Raw genomic sequence first — 24596 nt, forward strand, 5'->3', positions numbered from 1 at the left:
TAATGTACGTAATATTGCCTGGCAGAAGCGTAGAATCGTGCCAGGCGTCAAAATGCCTGAATTGTGCGACGAGTGGGTGTTTTAAAGAACCACACTTCACAGAGCGTTCTGGCATATTTAACCATCAGCAGCAACAAAGCATCAACAAAGCGAGAGATGGACAAGGATATTTTTTTTGTCCTTGCAGGTTCAAGGGAGGTGGGTGTCTGTCGGGAGGCTACCCCTTCGAAGCACCCTCTTCTTCGGGTGGCGGCTAAACATTGGGTCTTGTAGGCATTTTCGGCCAGCTGAACTGTCCAGAGTTTGTCATTCTGGCACTTGCTGAGCAGCATAATCTCCCAATGCTCTGGCGTGGTTATCCTATATGTAAAATTGGCACTGTGCTTTATGGTATGTGCCGCTGCGGGGAATTTCCAGATAACGTGGTCGAGGTGGGCGCGAGCCGCCCTGTAAGCACTGCACCTGGGTGTTTAAACATCTGGGTATATGTGATTATAGAGCGTGGGGGCAGATAATGTTCATGTTTGTAATAGTCAAATATTGACCACTAGGGCTTATGTATCAACTTGTGAGGAGGTGGATACTTTCACATGCCATACGGTAAGAATTTCACCCTAGGTGACTATTCTGTCTTTCGCGTGACCACACTAGGACTCGACTTCCTCCTCCTCAACCTACTGGACTCGTCAGGAGGGTAGCTGCTATGATAATGGGTGACGCGCTAGGTTTACCATTTCTCGGGGAGCTCCGTTTCCTGCTTCGTTCCCGACAAGGCCCGAATGACCCGGAATAAATGAAGTTGTCGGCAACAAGGTGGGGATGTGCTTTCAAGTATTCGGATCACTTGCGGTGAGATTAGGCCCCTGGTGAGGTTGGGGATAGCTGTCTTGCTGTTACTAACAATGTAGAAGACGGTAGTCATCACGTAGGCTAAAGCGATGGCAGCTTCTTCGTCCTCTTCGGGTTATGTGATGAGTAAGGCGCTCGTGGTGGCAGTAACATGATGCTGACTAGTTATGACAGCGAGCGCCAAGGCCGGTTGTGGCGAGTACTCTGGTGCATTAACGTAAGCTACATGAGTGGCCCCCTGGTAACGCTTGTTCAGATGTTGCGAGCGGTCGGCATGCCTTCCTGCGTTATACAAAGGATGCACACTTTTTATTGCTTGGAATGGGGGAAATTAGGATCATTTCTCGAATGTACTTTGACATTTGTCCATTGGTCTTCGTCTGTGTAACGTATTTCATTTCAAGGGTATGGAGCCAACAGCTGCGTAGGTTCACGTGTTGCCTTGCAGACGCATAGATGGGCCCTATAAGATTATTCCTTTCTTTACGGCATGATTGAGGCATTTACGGAGAACCGAAGCTTAGCTAACAATTGAGAAAGTGTTGCGCACGTGGCCCGATTACGCTCTCACGTTCTACTCTTGAAGGTGAAGCTGAAGCGTCCTCCAAATTTTTCCCACATGTATAGTTGTATTTAATGTGCAAGTTAACGCAAACAGTCGCTTGGAATCACTCGAGCTGGTATATCGAAATTCTTTCATGACAATGAATACACCGCGCTCAAGAAGGTTCCACGCATGTAACACAATTTAAACGCCTTGACCAACTTTTGTTAACTTAACGAACCTTCATTAGTTAATTGTCATTGGCAGTTAGCTACATAGGAATTTCAGCAAACTAGCATACGCGACGTTCACTTCATTTGTCAGAAAAACATTCCTTCTTCTCGACAGCTGGCTCAAATAGTAAGTGCAAGGTTATTCACCTGCTTCGATTGCCAAGCTTATTCAGGCACTTCTACGACTCGGGTAATAGCTAAACAACAGCGTCGAACGATGTCGTATATCGCGGTACAGTAAGCTATCCGATTGTACGCCTTCGTAAACAAATTTTCCTTGCTGCTGTAGTCGTGCAAGCCTCTGAACTCACAAGTCAACCGTAATTTACGACGTCAAAAAAAGAAAATTCCAACAACAGCGTAGTTTTACGACAGATATCTGTTTCCCGCTTCCTCCGACTACAAAATAAGTTGGGGGGAAGCCATCGCCTTCATGTGATCCTATCCAAAAAAAAAATCATGCCGATAGTGCTGGAGTTAAAGGTCAACAGAGAGTTTTACAACTGGCATGGCTGCAGAACTCTAGTCGCGACACTTGGTTCTTGCACCCTGAATAAAATAACGCAATGCTAAAACTGCCTCGACAATGTCTGGTAGAATAACTTCTGACAAATGCTTGGGAAAGTGCTTCATAGAATTTCAATTCCCACCCAAAATGACTGAGAAAAAGCATTACAGATGTAGTAGGTCACAACATCCTGTCTTTTTTCCTTGGTCCTTATAAACAGGCATATAGTTCGCAGCGAGTAAAATACAGCTGTTGCGTTTACTATCAACAAAGCACAATCACAGCAACTTAGCTGTTTTTGATCGCCTTTGCCGATTTTATACCTCATTCGACTCGAGACCTTTTTTCGGTCTGGTTATCCAAAATATGCTGGAGTAGACAATAATTTCCTACAGTAGAGAGACCGGAACAAAACTTGTCGAAACACATACATATTAAAACTGTTATATACACGCTTGTATGTAATACTTTAAGTATGTTGACCACCACAGAAGGCTGCAAAGCAGTTTGAAGAAACTTGAAGTTCAGCTGGCGCAATATGTGTGCTTGTTCAATAGTTCACGCGCCATTGGTTGAGCCGAGACATTGAAGAAGGCTTCGAGTACAGCAAGAGAGTAAAGCTATCGCCGCTCACGCAGCGAGAACAGCTAGAAATGAATCTTAGTTCGACGCCGCAAATAGAGGAGTGCACAAAATACTCCTCAATATCTTCTGGAATGTGACCTCAACAAAGCTACAGCTGTGCTCCGTCTATAACTTAAAATCCTTTTCTGTGCTCGGGGCCCTCCTAGACTTTTCACGCTACCGTCGGAGGGACTGTCGAAGCACTGACCAGCCAAATATACGCCTGCATTGTTAGAAACACTATATAAGATGCCATGCTGAAGGCGTTCTCTCAACTACAGCTTATTTGCGAAAATGCTTTCTTTTTTAGTGTTTATGCAATTGATAGCGAAACAGTGTGCCCTTCTGCGTCAGATAGGCGCATTTTGTTCTCCTAAGCCACTCATCTGTTGCAATGTAGTGTTCTTGTTTGCCGCCGAGCGTACAAAGTCCGATATTTATAGACGTCGAACACTTTATGCCACCTTCCTGGAACAGCCCTTGCTCCGAGAGTGAAGTATACAGCAGTTGCAGCTTCGCCTGGCCTAATGCGCCCTAGGAATGCCATGCGGAATCGACCGAACTCCAGGACGGTGAAGGATTCCAAACACAATTTTTGTGGCCCCATTGAGGTGGAACGAAAGGCGGACTTCCTCACCACTCTACTTTTTTTTTCTCGGGGCAACGCTTCGACGCATTCGCCTTCGCTTTTCTCCGAAGAACCGAAGCACTTGCATTTCATGAGCTGACAGCTAAAGCGAAAGAGGGACAAATGTTGAAAGGGACGCGCCGAATGCACAAACTTTCATCTTCTGGTTGCATCGGTGGCATCAGCTTCAAACTTTAAAAACAGACAAAGTGCTTTTCCGCTGAATTTTTTTTTCTTGTACCTACTGCTTTTGCTGCCACCTTTTACAAGCTCCACTCATCACGTTTGGAAGCTATAGGAGGACCTTGCCTTGCTCTACACGTCTGATGGTAAGAGCTCGCGTTTGAATTATGTCACCCCATTATACCGCCACAAGCGTTTCTTGAAAAATTATGGAGCGCCTGATACATATACTTGTTGATTCGCGCCAACAGCTTCATTTTTGTAAATGTAGAATTGTTTTCCTAGCTGATCCTCTTTGAAAAGCAGCTGTTTATTGATGATTTGCGATGACCAGTGCCTAAATATAAACACTTTAGAGTAGGATATAAAAAAATGTACTTGAAGCGTCTAATGCATGCAGGTATAATCTCAAAGGTTTTATAAGTTTCACTTTATAACTCATATGACGGACTAGGCGTCACCAGACTCGAGAATAATAGAAGAAGCATAGCTTTAAAAGTTAAAAAAAGTGTGCTTATCTACAGTTTTCTCCGAATGTTTTCTTTTTAACCCTAAAAGTGGTAGTTCTCTTTCTCCCTTTTTTTAACTGAATGCGTATATGTTCTCAATGTAGCGCGGCAATCACCAGAGATAGCTGAAATCATTGTTTTTTTTTAAACTTGAGCATGTGCCCACAGCGCTAGTGTGCGTGATTAAACTAAAGAATAAATGTTTTCGCTTTTGCATACACACGGAAAAAAGATGTGGACATGAGTTTATATAGCAAATGTCCATTATTTAGGCGGCAATAATTAGCGGAAAACTCTCGAGCAGTTAGCGAGTTTGCTAACGTGTTTCAGAACCGGATGTAGCATCAAATAGACGCCGCACACTTTATGTCACCGTTATTTATAGAAAACCTTGAATAAAAAGCTGTTGCCTCTGCAAATAATTCTTCGAGTCGGATTCATAAAAGCACCGAAACCATCACGTAATCTTGGATAGAAGACGTAAGAAAAACTCGAACCATTTGTAAAACAATTTCAGTTCACTAACACTTATGAAAAACTATATAAGGGCAATGATCTATTTGTGTCGACGTGGAAACACAGTGCACTAAATGAGTCGATGATGCTTTTCTGTGGTTCCTAAACTTCTACAGTGCTTCATTTCTTCATGATGGCACCAGTAAGTTCAAAGAACTGTCAAGAACCTGCTCGATACAAACTGAATTCTTCAGGGCGGGATTTTGAAATGACAGAGAAAGATAGTCTCTCCCAAAGATGTTGGGAAATGTTGTTCATTTTGTAAAGCGAACCATGGGATGCAATGATTCTGCCACCTCCCCCCAATCCCAACCCACTGCTTCCGATCCCCCCGTCACTTCTGTGTGTGTATTATCACGCGTGGTTTCAAAGATCCATCGTCGAACTTCTAGACCACGGTGCCAAATAAATCAAAACTAACGCACCGTGTGCGTTAGTTTTGACGCACTTGGCTCGTTTTGCCGCACTCATTGCGGTAGTTTCCGTTTATCCCGCACCGTGGTCTTGAAATTCGACGAAAGATCTCTGCAACCGAGCGTGATATTTTTAGTTTTTAAAAACTGGCCTCACCATTATTTGTGATGTAGAGCAACTTTTCCATCTAAACAACCACCCTAAAATTAATAATAAAAAATGACAGCTTCGCCGCAAAGGCGAAGCAATGAACGCGATAGCTACAAATTGGAAGGTCACGCGCAGAGTGGCAAGCACATCGAAACGTGTCCCGCGTTTCTCGCGCGCAAATAACACACAAAACGTAGTCGCAGCTACATATTAACGTGAATAAGCGTCTTAGTTGTTACTACGCTGTGTCTGCAAAGAGCGCTCCTTTCGCAAACACAGAATGTACAACGATTGCAGTGAGCTTTGTGTGCCCGGTAACTACAACAGAATCGTTCAAGCAAAACCGGAAGGCCAGCCAAGACGTACGATCCTCCCCACCACGAGATAAAAACGCATGAGCGATCATTTACTGCCCTCCTCTTCTCAGGGCAAAGTACGCGTGGGAGATGAGAGCGCGCCCCGCCGCGTCGTGACGATGTGGCGAGCGCGCTCATTGCGCCATCTTGCTGGTAATGCTAGTTCTCACATGATAGTTCCTACTCGAGATGCCCGTCACCAGCGTTAAGTGGCAGATATAATTGGCTTGCCGTTCGAACGTTCAGGGACGTGCTCTTTTGTAGCTCAGGGGTTAACACCTCGGATATTCATCTCGGAGGCCCCAAGTTCGATTCCGCGCGCCGGAATATTTTCCTGGATTTTTTTCCCTTGCCTTTCTTATACATTGATGTGTATACATATGCGATGAGTGACGGTGGCGTCCACCTCGACGCCAACGCCGGAGGCACAATCCAGTCGAGAGTTTTCATATAATTGCTATCGCAATAAAGGTTAATTCAATCATTTTCATCAATTATTCATGCTTAAGTGATCTAATTGGTGGCAAAATCTTTCGGCCTCGGCCTGGAAATTCGCTCTAATGACCACGAGTGCCTAAGTTTTATAGTATTTGAAAAATCTATTGCTTAAAAAAATACAAACACCGGCGTTCGAAGGTGAGAGGGGGGAGGGGGGCGTCAGAAAGACTAGTATACAGGGTGTTCAACATAACTGGAGCCAAGAATTTGAAAATGAAAGATACTTCAGGGGTGAATCGCACCAACCGTGCACTACTCGCACTAGCCTGTAGGTACTTAGGCTATTTTTATTTCTTCCCATACTAATTATTACTGATGTTTCATTACGTATTTTTATTATGGGCTTTAAACCCCAAATATTAACACTCAGATGTAGAGCTTTTTCAGAAACCACCAGCAAAATTGTTTCCTGTACCATATGTCTGGCGCTGTTATTTTTACCGCGTTGTAAGAAAAGCCAATATCACTATAGCGGTACGCTCGTGGCCCGTCAGACGGCTTCTTTTCACGTTTCACGGGCTTTCTTTACAAAGTGAAAAAAAAAAAATAACAGCGCCAGACGTATCGTACAAGAAACAGTTTAGTTGGTGGTTTCTGAAAGTGTTTTACATATCATTGTTCATAGTTTGGTTTTCGAACCCATAATTAAAAATAGGCAATAAAGAATTATTAATTATTAGTATGGGGAGAAATGAGAAATAGCCTAAATACCTACAGTCTAGTTTGAGCTCGTAGTATGCGTTTGATTCAATTCGCCTCCTAAGTACCTTTCACTTTCCGATTCTTGGCTCAAGTTATGTGGGACACCCTGTATACGGGGTGGCTAGTGAACGGTTGTGCAGTGCAAGCCGTCGGTTTTTCACAGCGAAAGCTGTTATGAGATCACAAAACGGGTCGTGTGTGCGCCGAAGCTGTCCGCCGCCGCCACCGCCAGTGTCCGTAACCACTATCACAGAAAATAACAAAAAAGTAAGTGAATAAAAACATCACGGATGCAATGTCATTCAAACTCTGGTTCCCTGCGCGCCAGCACAGTATTCTATCACTGAGCCACGCTGGTGCTTGGAACTCCTGTCCAAATTGGCCATAGGCAGGCTTGATGTCGGAAAAGAAATCACGTTAGTATGAGGAACAAGGAGTTGTAGAACAACAAAGGAACAACTAGGTGTCAGATAATTCTAATTGCACAACCAGTGGTTCATCGAATGCTCCATTCATTTACAAAAAAATCATCTTGTTCACCTAATAATTGTGGCGCACACCCACTGTGAAGATTGTGGGGATTACAAAAGCTTCCGGCATAATACTTCATTGTTGTTAGCCACAGCACGAAAAATTGCACAAAGCTCCTTGCTAGTGAGCAGCAGGTACCACGCTTCTCCGAATAATGACGAAGGATGACATACTGAATGCAGAGTACCCGCTGCCTGCCTACTACACTATGATTATTTTGTAGTAGACAGGCAGTGGGTACCCTGCAAGTGTGCTTGAAGCAGGTACCCAAAGAGTGTTAAAAACGGCTCTTAAAAACAGCTCTTCTAGCTATCGCTGTGACAGTTCTGCGCGTTCAGCGCAGGCCTGGTGGTTTTTCCAATGAAGAAACTCGCAAGCAGACGCTGCTTGCGTCGGCATTGCGAGGCGAGAGATGGGGAGGGGGGGCATCGAAGAGAAAAGAGGGGGGAGGGGACACGCATGTGCGTGGAAAGGTGGACGCCGCCGGACAAGGGACATGATCCCCAGGCATAATAAACGTCGAATCTAAGAGATATCATTTTTTTCTATATAGTTATGCGAAAGTGTTAGTGAAGAATACAAGAATGTCATCGGTTGCCCTTGAACAGGCCGCGCTACTTTATTTGCATGAGGTGTACAGTGCTCACGACAAATTTATGCTGATGTTTCAGTTATGGCTTCAAGCTTAAACGCCATTGTAGTAATTCCAGCAAGATCTATGACAACAAAGCTCAAAATGTTTCAGCAACCTCAACTACAGCTGCTGAGCTAGTAGCTAAGAGCTGCTGTTCAGATTGTCAGAGAGCAGACACCTAATTCGTGGACTATCATTCGCGATAGCAAAGTAGCCCTTTAAAGCATACCCTCCGCTTTATATCATGGCTCCCATGAGCAGCTCGTAGCGGCAATTCACAACAACGCATTCAAAAGTGCACGACTGCATACTTTGAACCCCGACCTCCAGCTACTTATTCTGCTCAGCCTATCACGACGTGATAGTACTACCTTGTTGGCACGTCTGTGTCTTGCAGTGGCGTTTTCAAATGCTTCATAATTTCTGATTAGTGTGCTGACAGCCCATCATGTGAAGTATGCGGGTGAAGCAAAATGGCCGAGCACCTTCTCTGTGATTGCGCCCGCTTTAAAAGCGAAAGAGCCACTCACAAACATCTCTTATGATCAGCCTGCCTGGCTTGACGCTGCTTTGACGCATGAGACACTGCCGCTGGGCCTACCCTAATTTCTTCCGAGTCAGCGCTCCCAGAGATGCACGAAGAGTGGCGACAACAGAGAAATCATTTTTTAGTTATCTCAGGTCGTCGGCGCCCCTCGTAAATCCTTTGGACACGCCTGACCGACTTACGGATTAGGAAGAGTTGTTGGCCGTTGAGGAGCTTTGCTTTGTCGTCTATAGGTGCTCCGGGCAAAGGGCACAGCGTCTCAGAACCGTCTGCGGACGCCTTTCCCACGTTCTCTGTGGCGCCTTGGTACCGCTGTTTCAACAATTTGTGGTCTGCCTGGCGCCACATACCCATCACTGCAACAGACTACGAAATTGACTTCCTCGTAAGACTCAACATCTTCGTGCTGTGCTGTGTCGTGCGTGGTGTGCAGTGCTTTCTCTCTCGCCATGGGCTGAACTGGGCGTACTTCTTCCCTCTTTCCTTTGTCGGATAGGAGGCAGCGTTTCATCTTCCCCTTTTGAGGATGGAGATGAATATGGCAATTTTCATTGGACTGTCCTGGCCTCCATTGTTTTTGATGCAGGAAATCTTGGGAAGGCCGGGACATAAAACGCGAGTGCCGAGGCGCTCCCGACAGGCTCTCACAAGCTCCGAGAAGCTACCATCATGCTTCCATCGAGAGCTTCCATAATGCTACCATCATCATGTAACACGGTACCTGTAAATATTGTGACTAAAAGTTACTGTTAACAGCTCCGGGCCCCTCCCTTCGACACCTCTCCGAAACTCTGGCTGGCTCCGGTCCTCTGTACAGAACCACGGTTACATCACTACCCCCTCACAAACAACAAAAGCCCGGGGCCCTGGCCTACCAGGCCAGCAACACGAGCCGCTTAGAGGGCATTTTTGTGGTTTCTGCAAGCAACCGGACGGAACTGTGACTGTTCGCGGGCAATGTTGCTGCGTAGGAACTCGGACCGTGCTCCAGTCAAATTTTTTTCTTCTTTTTTGCCTACTGTTTGTGTCAGAAACCCTTCTGTTCTTTTAATCTCTCCCCACCCTTCCACTTCAACAACAGGGCAGCCAACCGCAGTATTCGTCTCGTTGACCTCTCTGTCTTTTTTTTATCTCTCTCTCTTTAATCAATGACTACACCGTTTTCTTTCATTCTCGGAATTATGTTTCACTGCTCACTCAGTCGTTCGCAGGTGAAGCCAGCGGAGGCGTGGTTATTCCTTGCTTCGGAAGTTAGCCGTTTGCTACGCTTGCTAATAGTGCTCATGGCATAATATTACGGCCATATCAATTTTAAAGGCAATAGTTTTTCTTGGGGACCTTTGACGCAAGAGTTTTGGTCTGTCTGTTTGCCCACCAAAACGATACCCAAAACGGCCAAAATCCAACCCAATCAGCAGCACCCACCAATATAGCTCAAGTTTCAGGGTTCATATTTGTGTGTTTGTCCATTAAAAAGTAAATACTGCGCATATGTGAGGCACAATAACAACACGTCAATATTCTGTACGTGTCTCTTTATACTAGAAAACGCATACATAAGGACTGTAGCGTATATCACGCTGCGCTGACAATGCAACGCTCGCAAGAATGGGCGAGTGTTTCCAACGCTTTGCTAACACGACACGGTGGCGGCACCTAGTGTTCTATACCTTATCGCCTCCGAGACAGTCGCGCATGCCACGTGCTTCGTTTTCCAACATAACTACCAGATAGCGCTCATGTTTCACGCTTAACGTGCCTCGATGCGCTCGTTCGCCTCCACTGCACGCATCGAGGCACTCTAACGCAGTGCCTCCAGAATACCATTCACCGATTTTCTCGCGCAGAACATCAAATAAACATTTTTTTCACTCTCTCCATATGCAAGACTATCGTCTTTCGACGACATTTGCAGTGAAACGTGCAGCTACGGGGCTAATTTTTTTTTAGGTATTGCTTTTCAGTCTTAGAGGGATATGTTGTCTGCTCACGTCCGGCAAAACGGTTTACGATTATTTGAAACCATGTGTCATATATGTATTTATTACAAAATTGTTTCCTCGGTCACTGCTGTTACCGCCACGAGCCGCTCTCGTCAAGCGAGGCTGTTCGCGATACGATAATCAGTTGTAAATGGCATTTACGCAAAACATCTGTGCATAGTGGCCTCCATAACTATTTCAGCATGAAAGAACGACAAAACTAGGCGTATTCAAACATGAGACTAATACAAGCAATGCTGAGAAACAAATAGCTTAATTGCGTACAATTTCGGTAAATGGAAGAAAAATATTAGTTCAAGAAGTTGCCGTTTAATAAGCATTGCACTAGCCAAAGTGTTCAGAAATCTGCTTCTTGTGTGCCAGAAGGCATCGTCGTCCGCTCCGTGGTAGCGTGAAAGGCAGCGTTGGCAGTCATGTCGTTCGTTCTTGCCAGTTTTCCACCTGATTCGCTTCGCCTAAAGTTGGCTTTGTCACTCGTAAAAAATATTTTTAGGAGAATGGGTCTCCTTCAGCGTTTCATTTCAGTAGGTTCGGGTTTGTTACCTTTGTGCTTGCTTTTTGTTTTCTTCATGCCTCTTTCGAGTGAGTAGCATTTACGCACGTTTAAAGAGCGGATTGTTGCGCCCATTTCAAGCCACACGAGCTAATACAATATGCACAACTTGCAAATATATGTTGAGAAACAGCATATCTGCAACCTGAAGCAGTAAGTTATGAAGGGTAGTAGGGGGAGAGGGGCGGGTTATCATTGGCTGCACAAACGTTTCGTGCTAAAGTGAATTACATTCAATTTATCCGCCACGGAATCGACAGGGGCAAGTCACTCACTACTTTCATTTCCGCATTCATCAATGTAGACGCCCCGCTAAAATTGAAACAAGCGCGGCCTCGCAATTTCATAACCAGGAACGTATAGGCAGTAAATGAATGAAATGCATCAGTCAATTAAGGCACGCGAGGCGTTCAGACAAGCCAATATACAGTTTCCCAGCCGTGAACACGTCGTGCCAGAGAAACCTATTTCGGTGAAATTCTTCCAGTGGGACGACCACATTCCCACACAGCAGAACCCGCTCTGGTCACACGGCTACCACTGTATGTGTGGGCTGGAGGGAGAAAAGGGAGATGACGATGTATTTGTTTATTTGGCGGATTGTGTCCGTGTTTGCACGGCGACGCCTATCCTTTCGATTATCCGCGCCACTGCTCCTCCGCAAATTCATTCGCCTCCGAAAAGGCGAAATTCGATTTGGTCCCAACAGCACGTGCCGGCGCAATAGGTGCACTACTCCGACAGCGACGACCTCGTCCCGTTCTGCGATCTCTCGGCTCGGCGAAGGCCTGGACGAAGAGCGGACACGAAGAGCGGCTACGACAGCTGGAGAGACTGCACCGCGGAATGCGAGGAACGCGGGTGAGATGAAGACGCTACCCCTCAAGACGCACTCATCGCGCCTGGCGCACATCGTGCTTGCACGCAGCTCGCCTCTGCAAAGCCTATTGTTCGAAGATAGAGGCACTTAGCGCTAGAGCGTTCTCCACTTTCGCGCAGCAGGCCCTCGTCAGGGATGACGACGTGCTAAGCGTGGCACCTAACTGCCCATAATTTACGTATGACCGTGCTGTATATACAAATCACGTTCACAAAGAAGAAGACATACACAAGAAAAGCAAAGGAAAGAACCAAGCGTTGCACCTATGACCTGCACTTCGAAAAGAACGGGAGTATGACAGAGTCACAGTGGACGTTAGAAAGAAAGGTTTTACGCCTGCACCACGAACGCGTGTACGAAATTTATTAGCGCAGATGCGAGATAACGTGTGTCCACCAAGCAGAAGCTACAAAGTGAACGAAATAATCGTATACGCTAACCTCAAGTTGTAATATGCTGCCTCTCCCCTGATTGCCACCTGTCTATGGTTTCTTAGAAACTTATTAAAACGAGAGGAAAGCGCTAAGAAGGAAAACAATGCATAAAAATGCATCGAGTCTATGTAGTGCCTAGAGCACCTGGATCCCTTGTCCTTAAGTAAGATGTAAATTAATTTTGAGATGATAATGAGATATACTTCAAGCTTCACGAAGATGAAAAGGCTCAAGACAGGTGGTCACTTGTGTCGAATGCGTGTTAACAGCGTCACGAACGTGGCTCGTGGCGGGTCTCCGTGCGTCGTACAACGTAACGCCGCCTACTGTTCGCTGTTACGCACAAAAGCTGCTCGCACCACTGTTAGCGTGTAGCTGTATTTGACCGATACACAATTTTGTCTGGTAAATAAAAAAATTACAGTTGAATTGACTGGCACTCTTGCACCACCGAGAGAAAATCTATGGCATAACGAGACAGCGAGAGAAAATGAATGGTTTAGGATTTAATTCCTTTAGGACTGAACTTCTTGGCTACCTACCGATGTATTTGAGGAGAATTAAAAGAGAAGGGAATAAAAAAATATTCATAGCAAGAGAGCACATTGAGTTCGCACAGTACTGCTAATTCAACTTTACGAATAACACACCTATCGTGAGAATTACCGGTTATGACGTTTCGCCGCTAACGAGGAGGTCGCGGACCAGCAGTGCTTAGAATAGGGCGAGTTGATAGGTCACTGTAACTACTACAGTGCGAGTAGGAAATGAACAAACAGCTGAGCCGTTTCTTCAGGCCCTGCTTTCGGCTGGCTCGACTGCGTGTTTCTCAGCTGGACAGGCCGCACTCTATTAGAAGTGAAATGCGAGAAAAAAAAAAAACTAAAGTTGTTCTAAGTTATTTCGAATTTCGCAAACATAACATGACTCATAATGAGGTTGTGATTTGGCTAAAAAATAACCGGATTTACTTTGCATAAAGGGCCGGGCAGTATGGTGAGCCAAGGAGAAGGAGGAGAGGCGGAAAGGAAGGACATGGAGGTTAGCCAGTACTCAAATCGGCTGGCTACCCTGCGCTTGGGAAGAGGGTAAGGGCAAGGAGTTTTCTAAACATACCTTGGAGGGAACTCTGGTGATAGCGTCTATGGGAGCTGCAACACATTGTGCTTTAGCGAGCATTGAAATGATGAGTAGTACACAGATTGGTCTAATGATCGTATTTCTGGCCCCATGTGTGTTTGTGTGGTTTGGAGCTGTTTTCTCACAAAACAAAAATCCGCAAATGTTCAGCGGTTGCGCTTCATCATCTTATTCTTTTTAGCCTACCTTTTTTAAATTATGTCACGAAGTTCAGTAAGATTCATTCTCTTTCAAAACAAAACCGAAACAGCAATAAACGATGCCACAAGTGCAATTCGCTGCACGCAAATACGAAGATTGGGCAAATCCGTGTACTACCAATAAGTTCCATGGCCGCTGAACAATGGGAACGCCAGAGTCCCCTCTAGTTAATTTCAGGAAACTCTATGGCTAAGAGGAATAAAAGTTGATATAACAGAGATCTTAAAAGAAAGAAAAAGAAAAAAAAGGGAGGACAGCCGTACAATAAGTCAAGGTATGAAAAAAAATGAAGCCAAAAAGAAACGTTCACTCATACAAAAAAAGACATACTGCGTTTTTTTTTTGTGGTTGAGTGAATGAGAGTGCTTACGTGCGCTCGAGTCTGCAGGTATCTCTGTCTGTCTGTCTCTCTCTCTCTCTCTCTGTGTGTGTTTGTGTGTGCGTGCGTGTGCGTGTGTGTGTCATTCCGTGCAAGCAGTCCCACCTCATACCCTCTCTCGAAAGAATAAAATAAGGGGGACAGGAAGGGCGAAATGAAAGCGAACATAAACTTCACGCGAGGCGCTCGAATCGCATCACAATAGCTGATACTAAGTTTCAACCGAACTAGCAAAGAGAAGCGAGCAGAGGGAGAAATGAGCAAATTTATTAAGCCTTGCAGCGATTCCACTTCCAACACAAGAGACAGAGTTTAGGGATATTTATGAGCGAAATTGCTTTGTCACTGTCACTGAACAAAAGATTGTAGTGTCTCTGCGACTACCAAAATATGATGTATATTTTAAATAGTGGTATAGGGCATATGCCTGTTGGTTATTTAATTATTCCTTTCCTTAAACTCCTTTAGCTTCAGAACGAAAACGTATAGTGCACATTTCATCATATCAGAATCACACCTACGCGCAATAGAAGTTTATTAACACAGTTGGCGACGGTTTTTAGGAATGGGACACACGTTTAGGTGCCGTCAATCACCTTCAGCCTTATTGTACCATAAAGGTTTGCAGAAAGCCCCGAGTCTTCCGTCATTGACTGCATTATCTGGCACTTTCTCCCCTGCCTGTCTTCTTTACAAACTTCTGTTACGTACGAACCGAATTGAACCTCGTCGCGCTACCTAAAAAGGCAATGCGAATTTTGCTGCAGTGTTACAGAACCGATGTGAACGCTAGACTCCTGCATTGTGCTTGTGTTCCTCTGATGATTTTATTGCTGTTATTGCGTTGGTGCTTACCCGTACGCGAGGCTCTTTAATATCCTCAGGTTATCCTTGTTTACACTTCCTGTTTCTGTTAGGGCTTTGAGGGGTAGACTTAAGCACTAATCGCTTTGAAACAAAGTGTGTTGTTCTAAAAACGTTCTTGGAAAAAAAAAGGAAAGGCCAATTTGGAAAGAAACTTCAAAAGAACAACGCGCCTTAATGCATATTCCTAACCAGCGTGACAAAATCGCGCCTTTTTTTCATGTACACTCGAAGTTGCCGTGCTTTTAAAACAACCTAACCGAGGGCTACGTACAGTGTCTTGAGTTTCGTGGCAAACATGAAGAATTTTCTCCTCTATAGTTGTTCTTGTCAAGAACTTTACTGGTATTCAGAAACTGTATTTATATCCTTTATTTGCGTCTCTGATTTCGTATATCTAGGAAGTTTTAAAGAGACTTTTGGCCATGCCCTCTGTACTTTGTTTCCTGTAGATTTCTTAATCTTATTTACACAATTTATTGCAAGCTGTATGAAGTACAAAAAAAGAGATCACCAAAGTTCGGAATAAAATAAACAAATGCGGTCATATATGGCATTGTTTATGTAGCACGATAGTTGTCGCATTTGTTCTCGCTCACGTTTGAGCAGCGCGAATTCCGACTAAGACGCCTCGTCTAACAAAGAGAAAGCACTGAGAGCTCCTGATGGTTATGGTGAACCGTGTATAAAGTCATTTTGTTACGCGCGGGGCCCATGGACCTGGTTTCTGAGACCGCTGCTGTGAATTATTATTAAGAGATTGTCATAGGCGCTGTAGCGGTTGACTTGGACGGCACCTACGCACTCATCCGAGTGTCATTAAAAAAACGGGAAGGGGTTGACGACGATGAGGACTTTTATAACCCCACCGGTACATAACGACAGAATGCTTGGTCAATCTTGAAACTGTTGTACTAGGCATGCGCCTTACAAAACACATGTACGTAGATGAAACTGACATCTCTAATTCTAGGCCAGAAAGAGTAAAAACTTTTCTGCGCAATTTTATAACGCTGATAACCAATGTCATCACGAATCTGTATACTTTAGTGCATTGCATTAGGTGCTTTGATTCTTCTGTTGCTTATTATACTGGCGCTGACGCAGGCCGTTCGCGATAGGAGTGCAGCGAAAAGAAGCAGTGAAGGGTGTTCATTAATAATGCAGTCACAAAAATGTCACTACAGCTGAGCGCTCTTCTTAGGACGGAATCGTGTGATGGGTGTTATCGACATCCCCACAAAGCATTGAACGTTTCAGAATTACAGTGTTTAGCACAGTCGAAGTCGCCGACCAGCGTATAATAGGCTGTTGAAACGTGCAATTTTCCCTGTGTGTGCCAAACGGGATCGCTAAGAGCCTGAACGCGGTACCGGCACAACGTCGTGCCTGCAAACAGCCTAAAGGAAACGGCCTGTGGGCACTTTAATCCTTAATATACTTTAATACATTGGCTGACTCAATATATGAGCCGGGTGAACAACGCGTGACAGTACCAACGAAGTCAATGAGGCAGCCCCTTACCGTATGCACGGCAGAACACGTCAAGAGAAACAACCAACTTCGACTTCTTTATGACGCGCGAATATGAACCAGGCTTTCAGGTATACATATGCATGCCCCCAGAAGCCGCGCGCCCATAGAATGTGGCCCGCTTATTCGCCCCCAAGCGCAAACTTAGAGCACACAGGAGTGAACCCTCCAGCACAGTGGCGGAGCCATCAGCTCACAAAATTATTTTCTCGTGCGCTTCACAAATCCTGTTATGGGCACATAATGTTGATGCAACTTCGTATCGCCAACACGGAGTGACATCAGCATTAGGCATGCCACAAAAACTGGCTTCAACGTCGTGTAAAGCTTTTATACAGAACATGCGAGGATGGCCGTTATTTGGGAGAAAGCCGACCAAAGCTGACAGCAAATGGAAGCAAGGCAGAATAGGAGAGACTTCAGAAGCGAGTGCTTCGGTGCTCTCCATGCAGGTGGTCAGCGTTGCAATAGGTACATGAGAGAACGTCATGATAAGCCATAGAGACAGGACACTTGCCTGCGGCGGGACGTGAAAAGCTCGGAACCATTTTGATGCAGTGGACTCGCTCGTCGTCGCCGGCCGAACGCAGCACATTCCCGCGCTGCCGCCTCCAAACGGCCCTCGGGGCACCGCATAAACAAAAACAGCACGCGCTCGACCAGAAAGTTTCCCTCGGAGTCGCCTACGTCTAGTGGCTTCTCGTATCGATAAGCGCGCCCCTCGCGTTGGATGGCGACAGGAGGCTATTCCGCAATTGCGAACAGCTATAAAGCACGGCGACGAAATTTTGCCAGTGTGTACAGCGGCACCGTCTATGTGCTGACGATGAGATCCCCCTCGCCAACCTTCGAGGCCCGCTGCCACAACTTGCTACATCATTACTAAACCCCCGACAAGAACGGTCGTGTGTGCGCTTTTCCTTCAGAATGTTGCCCGCCATGCGACTCCGTTAACGCCGCGGCACCGACTATTGTTTCCGGCCCGTGTTTCCAAAGAACGTGAGGAATGGTGGGTGCGCACGTAGACGACGCGTTGCAATATAGCACGGCGGCCGCAACGAGTCGTATACAGTGCAACACTGAAGTGACAGTATAGAGATTGGGAGCTAACCTTAGGGAGGCCCGCGTGCAGAAAAGCTGATGGTTTGGGAGGAACGCGGATGAGCTTAGCAAGACGGCGCGGGCTCACGGCCGCGTCTCAAAAATGGCGCGTCTCTTACCGCCGCAGACCAACGGTGAAACCGAAGTTAGCAGTGACAGCCATGAAAATGCCCAGTTGGCTATTGTCTACGTTCGGTCCCTTACGACTGTTCTTGGGGGCCACTCGCTCGAGTTTTTGTCAGCCTGCCCTCCTCGCTACACAATGTGAGGCGCACGGTTTCAGTTAAGTTTATTCGTGCGCCAGGCAGGAGAAAAATCCAGCTGCCCCCGGAAAATGTAAATACAAAATGCGGTCTCCCCATTAAGCTGCGTCGTTATACAACTTAGATAGAAACTGGTAAAGTGCCCTGTAAACCAAGTTAGCGAAGAGCCACCATTTGCGGACTATTGAGAAAGAAAGAACAACGGTCGATATTAGAGGTGAATTTATAGATTACCGTAAAGGAAATTAAGAGACAATTTTATTTTACAGACACGAAATAATAGAGGTAATTAAGGATATCAGCTCGATTTTTTACTAAAAGTCCTATTTCACGTTCATTAAGGAACAAAACCGTGCCATAAAAAGTAATCGAAAATACAAGGGCTGTATTCATGCACAAAAGAACGGTTAATCGTAATCAGGTAAATGCTGTGCAAGGTTGGGTTAACCGCAGACTCAAGTGACTAGAACCAAAAGCTGTCACACGAACCTGCTTTTTTTTCAGGCACCTGTCTTTGCTTACAAAAACGGCTACATAAGGTTGTACAACATTTTACAACACAATTCCTAACTCTTTATTCTGTTACAAAAAGTGTTCCCAGGCGTCGTCTTTCAAAAGCTACCTTAAGTGGGTTCATGGTTATGTTGGCACGAAAATCTTTATTATTATTATTATTATTTAGAAATTTTTTCAAGTGAAGTCCATAAACTGGATTGTTATTGCAGTATCCAAGGTCACCGGTGTTGTTTTTATGGCTGTTTTCATAGGAAAGCGCGAGAGAGGCCTACGACTTTCATTATGTGGACTCACTCTAAAAATAGGCATTGAAATGAACTGTACAAAGCTATCTGTGAGAGTATTTTTGTTGTTTCCTGGCTTAAATGCGAAGTGCGAATGTCCTCCGGGCCAGGAAGTAAATAAATAAAAGAAACGAAAGGCAAGATCGGTCACTAATGGTATCCGTTTTTGTAAGTGTGACTGCCCTAAGCCTGCAACGTGGGAATTTCAATTCAACGTAAGCGAATTTCTTTACTGGGAATGTTGCTACATGCTTTATCGTCTGGGCACTTCGTTACAAGCCGAATCAAATACGTCGTGTATCTGCAATACAGCAACGGCGAGAGATTGATTTATAGATATGTGGGGTTTAACGTCCCAAAACCACCATGTGATTATGAAAGACGCCGTAGTGGAGGGCTCCGGAAATTTCGACCACCTGGGGTTCTTTAACGTGCACCCAAATCTGAGCACACGGGCTTACAGCATTTTCGCCTTCATTGAAAATGCAGCCGCCACAGCCGGGATTCTATCCGCGACCAGCAGGTCAGCAGCCGAGTGCCTTAAGTCACTATTTTAGCTATGTTAGTGGATGCATTTGTATGTGTGCGTGCATATGTAGACATGCAAAATTGAAAAATTTTAGAAAAATGGGAGGGGGTTGTCTCCCTCAACAACCCCTGGTTACGCCATTGCCTCACAACACATGACGACAAAGTTAAAACAGATGCGCGTCGCCAGCGCCTTAGCCACTATAGACCACCGCGGCGGGGCGCGACGAGGGACACTAATGTAAGAAGTACCATTAGTCGTATTTTTACAGGGAGGCTGTGGATGGCTAGGTGAAACCGAAGTTCGTCGGTGCTATGTGCGCAAAATTTACTAGCCCGTATCTGCCCCAGAAATGGGACAAGCCCCAGTACTCCAAAATGAGCCACTAAAAATTAAGGGGGAACACACGGGAGGCATACACCAACTAAGAATTGTTGATAGACGAAACTAATAATAAAAAAAACTTCGATAAACCATCGAGTATAAACCAGGCATAAACACCGGGGCCACACGTTTCAGCTTCGCATGTTAATCATATGAGCGCGCGGGCTGGGATTTTTTTTTTGAACTTAAGTTATACTTCACCATATACGGTTCCGGCTTTCAATATTCGCTTATGTGGCGGTTACGTTTCAGCGTCGAATTAAGAAGATATACGACAGTAACGTAATCATGCAAAAAATTAACGTACACTTAAGTGCGTTCTCTCTCGAAAACTATTTGTACAATAAAAGCAACAAGTTATAAATAAAACAATTGCGCTTTCCTTGCGCTACGTGTCTCTATATCTTGATTTTTGTGCCCCAGGAAAACGCCGCGTACATCACGAGTACGATAGGTAACAGTGGTTGATAACAGTGTACAGACGCGACCCCGTCTTTTGCTCTGCGGGACGACACCTTCGGGCAGTTTCGGGTTCTGTCATGGTCAGCCTGACTACGTGGCTACGCATGCTCCGGACACAACACGCCAGACCCCGAAACTGCCATAACGTGTCTCCCCCCCCCCCCCCAAACAAAGTAAGAACAGAGGCTTGCGCACTATATGCAGTGCAGACGGGGGACGGCGGCTGTAGAAAAAATAACGTTATGTTGAAAAACGTGGGCGTGCTAACAGTAGCTCCAGGGAGAAATCGAGACGACACCACAAACGTCGATGAAAAACTGAGAAACGCGTACAGCAAAGGATAACAACGCATAGACCCAAAAACTTATCGTCGCATGCCGAACCAAGGGGCGAACCTATCATGCGGCTGGTGTTGTGGTCTGTGTGAAAGATTACTTGATTTTATTTTTACGCGAGTTGTTCAAAGCCTGGCGCACGCACGCGCGACCACTACTATCGGTACGCCCTGCCTGGCTTATCGATGAGAATGATCGCGTCAGCCAGCCACAAAAAAATGCGAGAAAAAAATGAGAGCCAAAAATTTTTAGTCAACTTTATCGGCACCATTTTGCGGCAAACGGTGTGTTGACATATATACAGTTAAATTCGTTGACATTTTACTCGTAGTTCCTCCCAAACCAGGAAACTACGGCATGAAAGTCGATTTCGCAGATATAGAGAAAAATGAAAGACCCATACTTTTGTAAACAACTACCTATTTCCTCGTCGTATAGATATTGGATATAAGGTGGTGGCGTGCGAGAAACTATGTGAACAAGGGGGAAAAGTGAGTGGAAAGAGTCTACACCAAGTCAGGCAGCTTACGAAGCTTTACGTAGAAAGTAAAACAAAGCGATGTACATCGCTTTGTTTTACACAAAGAAACGTTTCTTTGTCTTTTTTATTTCTTTTCTACGTCATAACAATATTACGTGGGCAGCGTTCTCGAGCTTTAAAGTGTACCATTGAAAAAGCTTGATGGGCGTAAAGTATACTTTGTTTTCCGAAGCCTACTCGTCCAATTCACCAATCAAATTGACTTGATTGATTAGTGGGGTTTAACGTCTCAAAACCATCATATGATTAGGAGAAACGCCGTAGCGGACGGCTCCAAAAATTTCGACCACGAGGTTCTTTAAGAAGCACCCAAATCTGAGAACTTCAATCAATGAGACGCGTTTGATGTGCACCATTGTTACATGTATTTCAGCTATACTATAACAGCCACATTATTTACCACCATGACTAGCATTAAGATGAACGTGAATTGCTTGTTTATGAACAAAATCATTTACACAACCCTTAATTAAGTGTACTAATGAAATGTCTTAATGTAAGTGTAAGTTCATCACAGAATCTACCGTTATTTTGGAAGCTTTTGGAATTAATAGCAGTTTTTATTGAGAGGCGAAGTTTTATATTGAACAGGGAGTAAAGAGGCGTGTTTCAGGAAAAGCTCTTGTTTTTTTGTTTTTGTTTTTAATTCCTGCAAAATGAACACCCTAGTCACACAGAGTGTTCTGCTAATGTTATACTCGGTAGGACTTTGGTGCTATAAATTTTTGGCTTACACACATGGCAACTCGATACCTCATTTCATAAAAGTTTTTGTTCATGTCTTTAGACGCTCATCCCCCCCCCCCCTGCCCGTATTACTTTCAGATTTTATACTATTCGCTTTCAAAACGGTGATACTTTCGCAAACATCTCTGTGTAACCTATGCATACATGTGCGCACATGCTTTATCATTGCCAACTTTTGTAGTTTTGAAGCAATATTTAGGTAATGACTAAAAATCTTCAAAGTTACAAAAGTTGTTTGCGAATAAGTAAAACATACACGCTTCTAACATATCCAATCATCATACGTTTACGTTTAGCATAATTTTATATGTGTGCCCGAAACTGCTGTTCATTTAGCCTTACTGTGAGCACTCAATTTGGAGTGTTTATGCTCAAACTGTAATTCCGCGCATCTGATACAATATCCAGCTCTAGTACGTCGGCCTCAACGTTATACTTATTTAGTTATAAGTATGAATATATGTGGTCTTCTGTATGAATTTGATCAAAGAATCAAAGCTTTCGAGATGGTTCAAATAATGAAAAACAAAATGATTTCTAGTTAAAGTTATTTTATTGCTTCTCAAATGATTTATAAGGATCAAATAATTGCTATCAGCAAGACTGACGCCCTTGTTCCAAGCAGTAGAGTGAACGCGAGCGTAAATCCTAAATGTTCGGTCACGTAAGAAAGATCTCCACAGATATCAAACTGGCAGGATTCATTCACGCTATAAATTCCCCGTATGAAATCCCCCCAGTCTGGAAAAGTAGTTAGAATGGTGTCACAAAAAACCAATTATTGCCTAAAATATTCGCTTGTACGACTCACCGAGTGCTTTCCGTGGAATTTATACCTCGTTGCGTACACCGCGCAGTAGCGTAAAGAATTCCAAATGAGCAGCAGGAGAAGAGCAAAGCATCACCACGATCGTGGCGATCTCGTTCAAGTAGATAGATGCACGTGACACCGCAAGTCACCTATCAGAGAACGGCGCACTTCACCGGCACGGAATCGTAATGCGCAATAACAGGCCGTAGAGATTCCGTGCCGCTGGCTGGCGTCACGTACATTCGCTGCTATAAATTTCTCTACTTAAATTTCAGACATTTTATAAGATCTTGTACTGTGATCTTCGTGCCTCTTACGCAATGACAATATACGTCCTTGAAGTGCGAAACTTTTTCAATCATGAAAAAGATGGCATAGAATGTCATGCGCAAATAAATGAGGGAAAACAAGTAAAAAAAAAGCAATGTGCCCCAAAAAATATCCCTCGGTTAGACGAGAACCCGCCAGAAACTGATCTTTTAAATTTTTACAGAAAGCAGGAGCTATTGCAACTGCTTGTAGTTCCAAGAATCCGTAGTGAGCGCTCTGTTTGTGAAGTAGTTTTTAGAACATTTTTTTACACCACGAAGAGGAATTATCGGTTTAACGTTAACGCATTTATTTAGATAACTAACTGATACCACCAAGCGCTCATCCACGTCATAAAGAGGCTATAGCGAATGCTTCTGTGCCCAGTTTATTGATTCACTTTTGTATACTGTGAGTTATGGCTCAATCAAGTGGCTACAAGCTTTTTTTTCTGCTGAAATCGGGGTTTTGAAACTCCGTTACGTCGCATGAGGTCGCTAGAAACTTTCAGATTACGTCAAAACTTTCAGGGAGTCGCGTTTTTTTAGCTAATCATGGCGCTTAATTTGGGGTTATGTAGGGAGCGTCTCCATTGCACTTTCCAATGTTGTTCTGAGCGTGTGACAAACACCGCAACTAGAAAAGGTTGTGTGTATTTTCTTTGGTAACTATAGCTTTCCATTCACTCAGAATACTTGCAAATTAAAAACCATAATTTGCTGAATAAACCTACTGCTGGCTCATGCTGTGGCTGGCCAAAACTCGGTTTGAGACTCTAATGTAAAGATTGGAAGTTTGTATGCCAATATACTGAATGCTATATAGTAAGTGTGACTGTATGCAGTGTTAACTTGTTTGTGCATGCATCTATAAAGGTCATATGTTTTCTCAAGAAATGATCATTGGGCAAAATTTACTTCAACATTTATATCGTGATATTCCATACAATTTTCTAAAGACATTTCTTCGCTCTAGAGCCCGGTATTGGCGACCGTCCGCACACTTCATTGTAATCGTTTTTTTTTATTCTGCATACGTTACCAACTTTTGTGCTCCAAATTTTTTCTCTTCCCACTTTGTATTTGACCTGAGTCGTAATAATGACTGCTTGCGCTTTGGAAGTCAAAGCAATGATGGGAAGAATGCCGTGATGTGGGGAACTCGGGATTATTTCTACCCCAGGAGCTCTTTAACGAGCACCGATATGCAAGTTACACAGGCATTTTTTGTATTTCGCCGCTATCGAAATACGTCCGCTGTGGCAGGCATTGGAACCCGCGCACTATAGCTTACCAAGACCCATGTGGGGCTGCTTAAACGACTCAATCACCATAATATTCGCGAACGATAAAAATAAGGATGTCATAATTATGCAGACATACTTTAGTTCTAATTTGTGTTAATGGCATCGTACACTATTAAATACTATACTTACTGCTTGAACATTAACCTGTAAGATGTGTGGGTGAATTAAACGATAAAAAATTCGAAGAGTAAAATGTGCTGGTGCATTACTGTTCCAATTGTCAAAAAAAAAAAATTCTCACGGCAGGAAATAGTTCAACTAGTCTTACAACAAATAAATAGTTTGAATAAGAAAAAAAAAAACAATCCCAGAAACTAGCATCTGTGCAGCTTATGAGTCATTATAAACATTGCTTGAATAGCCGAAGTCTAAACGTTAATTGACCCTGTTTTATTGTTGGTGAATTATCAATGAACTAACGTCATAAAGTTGACCTTCACCATCTCTTCAATTAGCGAAACCTTATGTGAAATGTATAAGTCACGCACCTTTTGCACAGTTGGCATTATAATATGCACCATTTATTACTTTTTTGTTCACAGATTGAAACTGAGTTATACGTGAAATGTATAATATTGGTTTACAAACACATTCC

The 24596-nt window shown here is 44.3% G+C and overlaps 1 protein-coding gene across 1 annotated transcript in view; it reads right to left on the reverse strand.

Annotated features, from left to right (window-relative positions):
• Oamb (Octopamine receptor in mushroom bodies) overlaps positions 1 to 24596 on the reverse strand; it is a 631213-nt gene that overhangs the window by 604668 nt on the left and 1949 nt on the right. The gene's annotated exons all lie outside the window — the stretch shown is intronic.

This window comes from Rhipicephalus microplus, chromosome X (assembly GCF_043290135.1).
Source record: "Rhipicephalus microplus isolate Deutch F79 chromosome X, USDA_Rmic, whole genome shotgun sequence".
NCBI classification, from domain to species: domain Eukaryota; kingdom Metazoa; phylum Arthropoda; class Arachnida; order Ixodida; family Ixodidae; genus Rhipicephalus; species Rhipicephalus microplus.